Genomic DNA, 13713 nt, shown 5'->3' with positions numbered 1-13713 from the left:
TAGTACAGTCTTCAGCCACATCTGGGTGAGGGTGTTTATCTCCTAACTGAATCTAAAACCCTTTTAGAAGAATCTTTGTTTTGGAGATTCTTTGTGCTGAAATCCATTTACTCTGCAGTACAGAAAGGAACAAAATAAGGAGGAGTTGCCCAATTTCTTAGTTGCTCAATGGCATGACTACAAATCCTTCATAAAGGCACAAAGTTTTCCAGTTGTACAGGAAAGAACAATTGTGCTTTTCACTGCAATGTACTGCAGGCTTTGTTCCTGCATCCTAGAACAGGAAAGACAAGTGCAAAAATAGTACAGACAGAGATAAAGCCTACAGCAGAGATACTAATCCAACTAAAACTAATTCACTATTTGACAATGATTCTTAGTCGCCAAGGCAAGGATGTCTAAATCACTATTATCTATGACCTTAAGGCTATTTTTCAGTCACCTGTCTCCCATATTTCATGTTAGAATAATTTCCACTGTGGCCTAAAGAAATTTAGCCACAGAGTTCTGTGGCTAGAGTTCTCTGGCCAGAGTTTCTGGAGTTCTCTTCCCATGGAGAACTCCAGAAACAGCGAGCACAACCACACAGTGCAGTCCCATCTGCCTCGACAGTCTGGGGAGTTGTGACAGGGCTGAAGACAAAACTGCCTGGACAAGGTAGATAAATACAGTCCAGTTAGAAATATAACATAGCCCTCAACTGTTCATGCCAAGAAACATCACAGATCCATTGGGATGCAATAAAAACAACAACAATAATAAAAAATTTCATCTTCAAGGAAGGACACAAAACAGAAAAGGAAGGATATGTTATTTGCTTAGTCCTGGTTCCATAATTCCTAAGAGGTACACCATGGGGGCCAAATGAGTGATGTTGCAACTCTTGCCCAAAGGACTGAAGTAGCTAAACAGATCATTTGCACTGAAGTAATTTAGAAAATGGCTATAAACCCACATGTTGATCTTTGGCTTCCTGCAGCCTGCGCCAGTATGAGAAATGACTCCAGGAATAATTCCAGAAAAGAGCCTTGTCCACTTGCTGACTTCCATTCTGCCTTCTACTTTTACATTCACTTTCAGATAAAATTGCTCCTGTTGGAATACCCCAGCATACTGAAAAATTACATCGCTGTACGATTTCTTCTGCCTTGGGAAAAGAAAACAATCTTGATTATATTCTCTTCTTAGGATACTTTTGCATCTGCTTCATCAGTGGGTTTGGATGGAGTCTGTAAGAACATTTCTAGTCTGCAGAACATTGTGAGGACCCTTATGATTTCATGTGTTTTGTGAGTCCCGTAACACTTGTTCCAGCCCCATTTGCTGTAAATTTCTTCCATAAATCTGCACTGTAACTTTCCTCAAGCCAGCATTAATGTTCCTAGCACCCTCTACCCAGTGAACAACACTTTGTTTGAGTATCTCCATTGGTAAATCTACTGATTGAATGAAACAAACTGCATAGTCAATAGGAAAAAGTCCAGTGGCAACACAGGAAGTTAGGAAACACTGGACAGATCCAGCAGAAATTACTGGGGGGCGGGGGAAATCAAATGTCTGTATGGAAAGTGTTGTAATTTAGTTTTATTCCATGTCTAAAAGTGGAAAAACTTAAAGCTTCGTACTACTTTACAGCGGCACCGTTCAGGGTCTGCCAATGTTTCCATTATGAACTGCAATTTTCAGGGGTTTACAACTCAGCCATAAAAACTTGCTTTGGGATGAAACTAGAAATAAAAGCTCTCCTCCCATAACCTAATTCTCCCTCCTACTTTTAAAAGCGGTTTTTATTTTTTTAAGGAGAGCTAATTGAATTTACTTATTTTTAAGCCATCCCAGTTAAAAACAAGAGATACTTTTTTGTCAGTTTCTGTACTATTACAAAACATAGAATGACTTTGAAGGATTACAGCACATGACAAACTAAATATGTGATGATATCCTTACACTGCAAGAGGGCAAAGATCTGTTTGGTTTGGCTAAAAATATGAGCACCATTCCCAAGAGACAGGCAGTAGTTATTCTCTGCAATTTTGCAAATGCAAGGTCTCATTCATAGCTCTCAATTCACTTTGAGCATCATATGTTAACAAGGAGTAAACCATAGAGGAATAAAAATTATAGGGACTTACGAAGCATGAAATATACAGAAAGCCTAAAGAACATACATTTTTTTAGGAACAGAACTTCAAGGGATAACTGCCAACAGTATCCCAATATGGGAAAAAAAATTTGTAAGGAAGATGGTGATCCCATGCTTCCCAGATATGCTTCATAAATAGTGGGAGGAAAAAAAAATTATCTTCAAGAGTGAAGTTTTAAGTTACATATCTGTAACATGGCAGTGAAGTCATGCAGTCAAATGACCCTCATCCCTCATCCTGGCCTGGTCATATTACTTAGCAAATATTTCTCTTGAGGTTGGATAATAATTTTGAAGTTAGCGGTGAAACATAGCACTCACACACAGTTTTCTCAAGCAGAGCACTAAGATATATATCCTGAAGGTGCATGACCAACTTAAAAAACTCCACAATATCTTCTTTACTAAAGATAATTTGGACGATTTTTTCCCCTTCGCTTTGTATTTCTGGAGGTTTTGGATCATATTTTCATTTCCCTGCAATTCAGACTAAAAACTTCATATGCTAAAAAGCAAAAACTTCTCAGATAATCATGACTATATAAAGTGACAGCTTTACATTGCAAACATAGGTCAAAACCCCATGAAATTTACAAAAAAACGTGAGGTTTTGACTGCATTTATTCTATCAAATGGTTTACTTTCCATCTTTTATCTCATAAAATCACAGAATGGTTTGTGCTGGAAAAGGATTTAAGTTTATCTAGTCCCTACTGCCCTTCATGGGCAGGAACTAAACTGGGTTGCTCAAAGTGCCATCCAACCTGGCCTTGAACACTTCCAGGAAGAGGACATCCACAGCCTCCCTGGCAACCTGTGCCAGTGTCTCACCATCCTCACAATAAAAAATGTCTTCCTAGTGTCTAACCTATACCTCCCTTCTTTGAGCTTGAAACTGCCCCCACCCTATCACTACATGCCCTTGGTGCCCTTGTAAGAAGTTCCTCTGCAGCTTTCCTGTAGACCCACTTCAGGTACTGGAAGGTGCTATAAAGTCACCTCAGAGACTTCTCTTCTCCAGGCTGAACAACCCCAGCTCTCTCAGCCTGTCTTTGTAGAAGAGATGCTCCAGCCCTCTGATCACTTTTGTGGCCCTCCTCTGGAACCACTCCAACAGCTCCATGTCTTGGGCACCCAACAAATTTGGATAGAGAAACTAAACTGAGCAGTTTCTCTTTTTTTTTTTTTTTTTTTACCGTGACTTCTGTTCACTTTGCTAAACTAATGTAATTTGAGTGTCTTTCAACAAGCAATCTTTTAACCTTTACCTAAAGAACTGTTCTCTGTATAAGTGCCACAGGTATCTACACAGATTTGGACAGAATTTGGGGAATCAATTTTTTCAGTCTTTTGGGAAAGAATTGAAAGTTTCTTCTGAGATTATTAGCAAGGAATATTTGCTTGCTTCTAGTACTTTCTGTGGTAACTTATCAAAAAGGCTGGAAGTTTATGGTAATCTCAATAGAGTGTAAAATCTGATTTATAATTTAAAAGATTATGGACTTTGGAAAAGCTTCTGACTATGCTTTATATCTAGCTGAGGCATCAGCTGAGAAAGCATTTTATTTTATGCACAATACATAAATTTTAAATATTGCTGATTCTTTCCTAAAGATCACTGTATTTGGCTCCTGTTCCTTCTACAGTTCTGCTCTAGGACAAACCCACTACTCTCACGAAGTGGACATGGAGAGGAACTGGGCTCCAGTCTGAAAACACCTCAGGAAAGGACAAGGGATCTCTTTCCAGCCATGATCAAACAGAGCTGAGTGGGCACCTCAAAACCCTTTCAGGGCAAGTTGGCAAATCAGCTTAAATTATATATAGCAGTACAGATTACTCTGAAATTTTGGTTTTGCCTCGAAACATTTCAGTAGTAGATTACCACTAGACATGGCCTGAAATATAAACCACACTTTTCTTATAGAATCATGTGCCTAAGCGTAAGGTCAAAACCAAACTTGCTGCACTCACCTAGTAATATTAGAACACGAGGTCTGTATGTCAGCAAACATGTGATGATGGAGCTTAGATTAATGCAGTGAAGTCATATAAGGGAACAGATTATCCCCACTGTTACTGGATACACATTACTCCACACTGCACTGCAGGAGGAAAACACATCAGACTTAACCTGCCCAGACTGCTTCCCTTCCTTATTGAACTCTCTCACCCCTCTAAGCAAGATTTTAACGAAATGGCAGATTGTATCAGGTGCACAGAACTTTCTCTTTTCCTTCTAGCACTTGAGTTCCCCTAATCTACATCTCAGCTTCAGCTAAGAAACTTTCAAGAGAAGTAAAAAAATGAAGCAATACTGTTATAAGCAGTCTTTGGGTGGGTTACAAGTCAAGCTGCTGATAACTGTTTAATCACCTTCAGAGCCCTGTAGCTTCCCTGAAATAGTCCAGAATGTTATGAAATGGAATTTTGTAAGCAGAAAGCAAGGAAAACAGATCTTTTAATTTACCAGACTTACAACTATGATTATGAAAACAATGGTTCAGAACGTTCCCACTTCAGCAGTGGATCTATAATTAGACCCTAACTTTGTTTTTGAGGGAGTAAGAACATCTTCCTGCTTGCCTCTGGTTGCTGTATTAATTTTAACACAAGTCCCCCTCTCCAGCTGTTAGCATCATGTCAACATTTCACTTGCATTCTTAAGGCTTAAGAAAAAATAAATAATTCACATTACTGAATTACCCCTTCAATATTCTCTTCTACTTGATGTACTATGCAGAAGCAGCAGCTCCTCTGCTGGCACAGGGTCAAGCCCACAGTAACTCCACTCATGTCAGGTCCTCAGCTGATGTACATTAGCATGGTTTGGCTGGTCCCAGAGGAGCTACATCAATTTACAGAAGGAACTGGCACAGACAACTCCACTCTACTCTGTATAGCATTAACAGGTCCTCCTAATTATTTACTGAAAGAACATTTTATTTCCCTGCTGCTCTCTAAATCCAAGTCCATCCAAGTGGTATCAATCCAATGCCTGGAGCTGGATATTATTTTTGAATGCCTGCAAATTTTGTGTGCTGCCATCAGGTGACCTTACCAGGTTTGGCCAGCCAGCAAGAAGCTAAACACGTTCAAAGCTCTGAATATGAATTTGGGCATAAATCTGGGAACACAATTTGTGCCATTTGATTGTCTCAGTGAGCCAAATTACAATTTTGACTACAAGAGACATCAGCACACACAGATGTTATACATGTAAATCATTATAACACACTCGTGGTTATAGCACTGGAGGGAAATTGACAAACCAAAATGAAGCCCATCCTTAGCACCACCTCAGCTCTTGATTAAGTACAAAGAGAAGGTTTTAAAGAAATTGCAGTGAGTTAAATAACTTGTGATAATAACAGTACAATAAATATTGAAAGATCACCTTAATGCACTGACTGCTATGGAGGAACACTGTACTAAACTTTCTGATACTCGTGAATCAGTTTCACAAAAAAAATGGAATTACACTGATTTCAAATACTGTTCCTCACAGAAATCAACAAGGCACAGAAGCAGTTGCTAAAGAAGGATCTGTGCTATTACTTCTGCTGTAAGTGTAATGTAACCTTTAGTGCTAGCCCAATAAAGTTTTAGCAGATTAAAATATGATGGCTACTGTTTTCTGCCAAAGAGCACAGCCTGTGACAACTAAGAACAATAAAAAAAAGCAGTGTTTCTAAAAAATTATTTTTTCAGAACAATATATTCCTATAATTTCACTAGTGTAAAAAGCCAAGGACAAAAACATTTACCAATATTTCCTTGCTCTCCATTTATCTCCCCTTTATCAATTTCCAGTGGTAAAAACAAGAGGACAAATAAAGACAAAAATCCTCAAGGGAATGCAGGAACTTTATAGCTTTTAAAAATAAAATAAAATTCTTTTGCAGGCTGAAGAAAGGGGAAGTGAAAGAAGAAAAGCTTTAGACAAGCAAAACATTCTGAAAAATAACTAACAAACCAGACATTTTTTGCACTGTATTTCCCCGTCCTCACCAGTATTATTTGTTGCATTTCAAAACCTCATACAACAAGGGCAGCCAGCCTGCAAGTCTGGAAGGGAATTGAGCACATGTTAGTGGTGGATGATTTCAACATAGCCACAAGGGGAATGTGTTTAAGGATCCATATGTTTGCTTGGCATCAAATCAAGTTCCATTAAAGAACACTGTATTCAGCTACACAACAAATTTACTTACTATACATTTCACATGAGAACTAATTTGTTTGATAGGAATATTGCTGATGTTTATATTGATTTACTGTAATGAAAACAGTATTTTCCAAACTATGAACAAATGCATACCAGTAGTTTTACAGTGGCTTAACCAAAGTACTGGTAGTGCTTCAAGAAGAGAATTTATACAATACGTATGTTTCTCAGAGTTGCTCCTGCCAAGCATAGTAAGGAGGTTCCACTATGAAGACAAACTTGTTTTTAACACTAGGAGAGTAGACCAAAGTCTCCACATGAGCCATGGGGAGAGTTGTTGAGGCCAGCAGGACTAGAGGCAATTCCAGGCTTGACAGCTTGTTGTGTTCAAAAATGCCTTCAGGAAAACCAAACTGGTGGAGTGGCACATGCCACGAGGCTCTTATTTCTCATTACACTCTACACAAATTATGAAATCACTAGCCCACTGTTTTAGCTGAATGTCAAACACCTAAATTTTAGATTTGAAACCAAGGGCCTTTATATAAAATGCAAAAGTCACATACTTGTGCCTATCTGGTCAACAAAGCTGCCAAATATTTTCACATACAGAAAAACACTGGAGACTGAGCTGTGCTGTAAAAAACAATAGAACATCTTGAGGATTTCACTTAGTAATTCCATGTGGTCTGGCATTAATCAGTTGGACATCTTCAGAAAAAAATATATTTCCTTAGTGGGGATAAAACCCAGTTCTTCCAAGAAGGTCACCTTTAGTGTTTCACATGTTTATATTTTTGCTTAAAGAAACACCATTTTAAAAAAATAATTGAGAAGGAGCCAAAGGTTATTTAATGATGCACTTAGTGAAACCTCTGCAAATTGTCTTTTTCGTCAGCTTTTGATATACAAAATCTGTCTCGCCACTTGTAATCTTAAGATCCACTCTTTTCACCAGGACAGTTCTGACTTCTGGTTGTGAGTCATGCTAAATTAAAAATACAAATGGAAGTATGGGCCACATTGTTTCCATAAAATATGTCAATATATTATTAAAAATACTGGCAGCACCATTCTTGATCTTCTGATCCAGTTCATTACTAAGGAAATTAATTTAAATTAGCACGTGGTACTCCACATCACCTTTTTACATGCTGTAGGTGTCCACAGAGCAAAAATCTCTTCCTATAAAGTAAAATCTGCATAGTTCCCAGTGTAAATGTGATGTGTCATGGCATCAATCATTTCTCCACTGGCCGATTGCCTGACAAGTGAAAGTACTTACTTCTAAACAAGCTTGTTCTCCCTCCCCAAATCAGTGGAGAAGGAAAGCTGGGAGTCAGACAGGACCTCTGAGTCCTAACTGGAAAATCCTCTAATGCATATTAAAGAAATTGTTCAGCACCTTTCCAAACACTGAGCTCCTCACTGGGTAGTTACTTAGTAGATTTAGGCTGTAACCTGTTCAGTGGAAACACTGAAAAACATTAATTTCCCTAAAAGGGACATGATCAAGACCTATGTCTTGATAGGTCTGCAGACAAACCTGATTTAAACAAATGTATACTTGGAAAAAATTCTACTGATGCTAACAGAGCAGTACTTGGCCAGAAGTCATGAGTCAGACATCACCATTTCTGCAGTGCAAAGAGAATAAAGGGAAGGTCCATATTAATAGTAAATGAAGTTTGATGCCAGAATGATGTATCATATTAACATGCAAATAATTCCAACTTACACTAAATAAAAAACTAAACCCAATAGAGTCTTTCCTCAGATATAAGCATACCTTACTAGGCTAGAAAAAAATCAAATAAAAAATCAAAGCCATGTAAGAGAAGGACAGTTGAGCATTCAACCATTCTTGCTGCTCTGAAAGTATTACATCACTGCCTTTGCATTTTTGGCATATTGCTGTAACTAATGCTCATAATGATTTTGGCTGACCATCACAAGACCTTGGCTACATTAAGAACTTTACCCCAAACCCTCTAAACTCCATCAAAATTAACTCCATCTTTGAAGCCAGACTTTCTACATTCATCCCATCAATAGGAACCATAGGCTCCAAGGCAGCAGAGGTTGTTCTAAATGCTTAAAGTTCAGCACTTGGCTAAAACACACCCCAGAAAGGGTATTTTACACAAAACTTAACTCTCATATCAGGTAACCCTGGCAGTTTTATTTAATTCTGCAGATTTTAAAGGCCAAGAAGCAGCAGAAGTCAGATTTTTATAAATTTGCTACTGTATGCATGACAGTAACATCTCTTGATGGCATTTTTACTTCAAAACACCATCTAATATGATCTATACCAGCATACCTTCTGACAAACATATTTAATTACACCAAGAAAGCACAAACAAGCAGTTAATTCTTCAACAGTTTCATTCTGAGCTTTGGAGTATCAGATTAATTCCTCTTCATGTTGCATGTAAATTAAAACAATAAGCACTTTCAAGAACCCTGTGCAACATATCCTCCAGCTACAAATACTGGCCCTGTGAATTAGTGGAAAAGCTATAAGCATACTCTCTGATCTATTTTGACTTGTCTTCACTATGTTTTAAGGCCCAAGTTACAAAGTCCCATTGGCTTTTTCTCATGAGTCTAACTTCCTTGTCACTAGCACTTTATGATTCAAGAATAATGTTTAGCACTCATTACTTCACTATTTTTGAGAGCTTTAAGGAGCAACAAAATTTTGCCTGCACTTTCAAAAGAACCTATAGATACGGTTAACCCACAAGAGATTCCAGGTGCCTCCTCATCAAAGCAGAATCTACAGTCTTCATATGCTTAAGAAAAGAGTGAAATTTCTGCCCTTCAAATCAAATTCACAAAATCCATCTTGATGATGGCAGGTTAGCTAAAGTACTCAGGCTCACCTCTGGGCCCTGAGGAATAAGGGGCCTTACTGGATCCATGCCACTGGCTCTTCTAAGCATTTTGGTTTTTTTTTTAATACAGCTATTCAGTAAACACAGTGCTGACCCAAGACAGAAGGAGCAAGCTTATTTTCCATCTCTGTCCAAGAGGATGCAGGTCCGTATCCCCACCTGCAAGAAATGACTCAAATCAGTGATGGGGAAACTGATGCGGAAAGCTTTGTCTTCCCTACTTCACCTGCAACAGTTGAACACATCTTAAGAAGGAGAACAAGCATAACTCTTCTGATAGTTTTCACCTAAGCAAAGGAGAAACTGGAATACCTTCTCTGATACTAAAAAGATAGAGTATATTAAAAAGATGCTATGTAAATTGGCTATTTAGGTAACATTTTAAGGCCTGGCACACAGGTGAACATGCTCAGATGGGCAGAACAATTAAATCCTGGTGTCACATCTTTGGCTAACACTAACCACTGAGGTACAGAATGGGGAGCAGGGAAACCACTGCCTTATCCTTCTGGCTCTCATTTGTGAAGACAAGTACTGTCACTCATAGCTCTGTACAGGAAAAGCACTTGTCTACGACATACTGGGTAAGCACTACTGATCAGGCAGTAAGACATGAAGGAGATGCTGTTAAGTCCTTCTGCAGTGTATAAACATCTGAGCAGACAATCTAGTACTGAAGATAAAACTGCCAGCTGCTGTTTCTTCCAAGCAGTGACATCAGGTTCACACAATGGAAGGCATTTTGGAAAACAAGTAACAAAACAACTGACCAGAAGTAAGAACCACATTAATTGGTAATTTCTCTAGAAAGGGGAATTGTACCATCACTGACTGTCCTTTCTCTTAGAGCCCTTTTAACCAGCTGCATCAGAAACGAAGCTTCAGTTGGAAAACTCATGGAATAGGGTTTTCTTCTAAGATCTCTCAAACTTCTCAGCTGTTTTAGAATGTCTGTCATCTGGAAGGTAAACTCTTACTGCTTTCCTTTATCTCTGTCTCAACAAATTTCATTCTAACATCATCCATTAGGTTCCCATTTCTGTGTTTTGCCATCTGGATCTCATCCTCATACATACTAGTAACATTCACCTACTTGGCTCACTTTATCTGTAGTGACTTGTTAAATGGCTTTAAAGATGATTTACTAAAAAAGCTAGAGTTAAAGATTTTACATGAGAAGAGATTAATTTAAGTAGTACTTCTTTATTAATGTCAAAATTATGTTGCCAATGAATTCTGGATTCCCACTTTGATCAGCTGATTTCTGCCTTATTCACATTTGCTCTCTGGCTTTTCATGTCTGTACTTGCACATTAGTTATTCAGAAGGCAACCAAGTTCACAGCAATGATCTAGTCAGAAATTTCAAACATCTGAAATACAAATGTGTAATGTTAGAAATATAGAAAGAAAAGAGTCCAAACACTAGTGCTTTGTTTCTGAAGCAGTATGGAACACAGTAAGTAAGCCCAAGGGAGTTAAAGTTTCATTTAAACTAGTTTTCTTTTCTTACTGAGTTACGTTTTTCACCAAAGCAGTACCAGGCTCCAACAAAGTAACAGAAATCTGAATTGATTTACTCATTAATTTATTTCCGTTAAATATTTAAGCATTATTAAAAGTCAGCACTTGAATGCCAAACTATTTTCTAAGTCTGAAAAACAAAACAAACAAGAAAAAACACCATAAAAAACCCCAACCCAACCACAACAAAAAACCAACCCCAAAAGCAAAACCCACAAAAAACCAAAACAAAACCCAAAAGCAAACCAAGCAAAAAACACCTTGTAAGAGTTACAGTAGAAATATAAAACAGAGCCTCCTTTTTCTTAGTTTATGTTCCTGTATCTCCAGCAGCTCAAGTGACACAGATCCATTCTTGGCCCTGAAATTTCAAGTTTATTCCTGAATATGATGTACAGGCCTGTATCATTAAATGTATTTTTCTCCTTCAATCTGGAAGAAACATGAAGAACGTACACTTGTACAATTGTACAATATGTACAATTAAATAATAATTAAAAAAAAGCGGCAGAGCCCAGAGTTTGCTCCTTCTAGGAGTACACATCACCGACCTCCTCAACATCTCCATGTGTTATGTAAACACTCTTAAACAGCAGGTGTAAAAGATTAGAGATGAATGAAAACAGTTCCATTCTTTTAATATAAATCTAGATACAACTACTGAGACATATCAGGGCTCTGTATGTCCTGGAACCTGCTACTTTGCATCTCTTCCAACAACATGCTATTACTTAGTGAACAAGGAGTTCCTTTTGATCCCTAAACTTTCTACAAAGTACTTCACCCAGCAATCAATAGGTAGATCTTGGAACTGCAGTGTTTAGGTACTGTTGTGATGCCCTTTTGGCAAAGGAACTCTATGCTGTCCTCCAATAACAATGTGCAAATATTTTTTTTATGAAGTTTAGTAAAAAGGGGCTGGGTCAAAAAAGCCCAGAGAGGAAAAATAAATCTGCATTACTTCAGAAACATACTGTCAAGAAGCTGGTCTAATTTTGACTACTTAAGTTTTTATTTGACTAGAGATCTAACAGCAGGCCCACTGTCTTCAAGGATGAATATTGCCTCTGGCTGCTTAATGGCAATCAGCAGTCCAAGCTTTCCTGGGACCATCCGGGACATGGAGCCACACCACCATCTTCAGCAAATGGGCTGGGCAAGTCACACTGACCCCACTGTAGCCACCTGCAGACTGAAGAAAAACACCGTAGAGTTCTCTAACATTCAGAAAGTGACATCCCAGCTCTGAGATTATGGACCCCTCCAGAGCATATACCTAACAGGTCTCCAGTCTTTATTTTACACCGCATACTCTCATTATTCGGCATTCACTCACAAGACAAGGAAGATGAAAGAAAACAGATGCAGACTGGAGACTTCACTGTTTTCCAATTTCATGAAATGCAGACCTCTGTAATTGCTTCTCAGCCTATAGCAAGGGAAAAAAACCAAACTCAGTATCCACTATATTTGCAATTATTGAGACTGCAAAAACAATCAAAAGATCTCAGTTTGACTTAATAATAATTTTTATTCCCTCCATGATCTTATTTCATCTATTTTGAGCTGTTCTCTGACCTTCTTAAAAGCCAACTAGCTAGGAGTCCATCACTTTCCCATCTGAATGCACTTGTCACCAAAGTGAATTATTACCACCTTGCATTAGTGTTTCAAATAGCCCCTGATACGAACTGCAGGAAGAACATAAAATGGTGCAGAACTCAAAATGATGTATTATTGCTAAAATGCTACAACTACTCTTGTCAAGGATTGTAATTAGAGTTGGGCCAGAGCAATGTTAGTTCAGCTGTCTCTGAACACACCTGTTTCAATTTAATTTGTGGTAATTAGGAAGCCTAAGGCAGCAGGAAAAAACACTTTTCAGTTACTGTTTCAAATAGCTGAGTTTTCATGTGCCATTTAAAATCCTGTTTTTCAGAACAGACTGCTGACTTGCTAATGCAGGCAAAATGAAAGAAAGCAAAATATTTTTAGCAGCAGGAAGTTGTTACTTGCTACTGCCAATTACATGCCTTGTACTTGAACAGTGACATTTTTCCCCTTTGCTTATTCTTCAAGATAGGTAAAAGCCGGAGTAGGTCTTGGTGCAGGAGGATTTGAACAAAGCTGAGTCTCCAGGAGCTGGCTGACACTTCTGCAGTCATAGCCAGTGCTGGCAGCAACCTGCTGTGACAGAGCAAACAGTGTCCTAGATCCACTCTTCAGAAACGGGGGAAGAAGATGAAGCAAGAGACTTGGATCTATCGACTTTGGTGAAAGGCTGAATACCTTGTCATGCTAATAAAGTTACTGAATTTGGGGAGGAGAAAATGGGGCAGAGAAAGGGGGAATAATAATAAAAAAGTATTAAAATTACATAAGAAAATATATTTATATTCTGAGTCAATTTATCAAACTGACAGAGAGCTGAATCATCCACCATTAAAATAACAGGATATAACTTTTCTTTATATTGCAGTTGTTATTTACAACTCCTAAATAGTCACAGAGGAACCAAGTGCCTTCATCTTTTAATTTAGAATGTGATCTTGCAGGCCAAAATAAAACTGTTCGAAAAAATAAATTTCTACAGGAACAAAGTTCATTCCCAAAGAATGATTTCTTCAGAAACAGGATAAATCTTAACAATCAGGGGGGCACTTTTTAAAAAAGTATCTCCTATATAGTTAGATCCGAGAGAAAAAAAAACAAACCAACATGAGAGTGGGTAATAGCAAGAGTCTGTGTATACCTTGACACAGCTACTTTTGACTTCTAAACATATAATACAAATCTCAGTAGATTTTTTTTTCAGGTGACATACAGCTCTGTTTTGATGCAGATACATTCCCACATGCCAAGAATCCAACCGAAGGAATACAGTTCTGTGAATATATTCATGTATTTCTATGGGTAAAAATCTATTTTATTAATTGGCCTTTTTCTGCTCTAATGCTATTAGAAACACAGCCACATCAC

The sequence above is a fragment of the Calypte anna genome, chromosome 3 (genome assembly GCF_003957555.1).
Source record: "Calypte anna isolate BGI_N300 chromosome 3, bCalAnn1_v1.p, whole genome shotgun sequence".
Taxonomy (NCBI): Eukaryota; Metazoa; Chordata; class Aves; order Apodiformes; family Trochilidae; genus Calypte; species Calypte anna.
The sequence above is the reverse complement of the archived record's forward strand: the minus strand, read 5'-3'. Positions refer to the sequence as shown.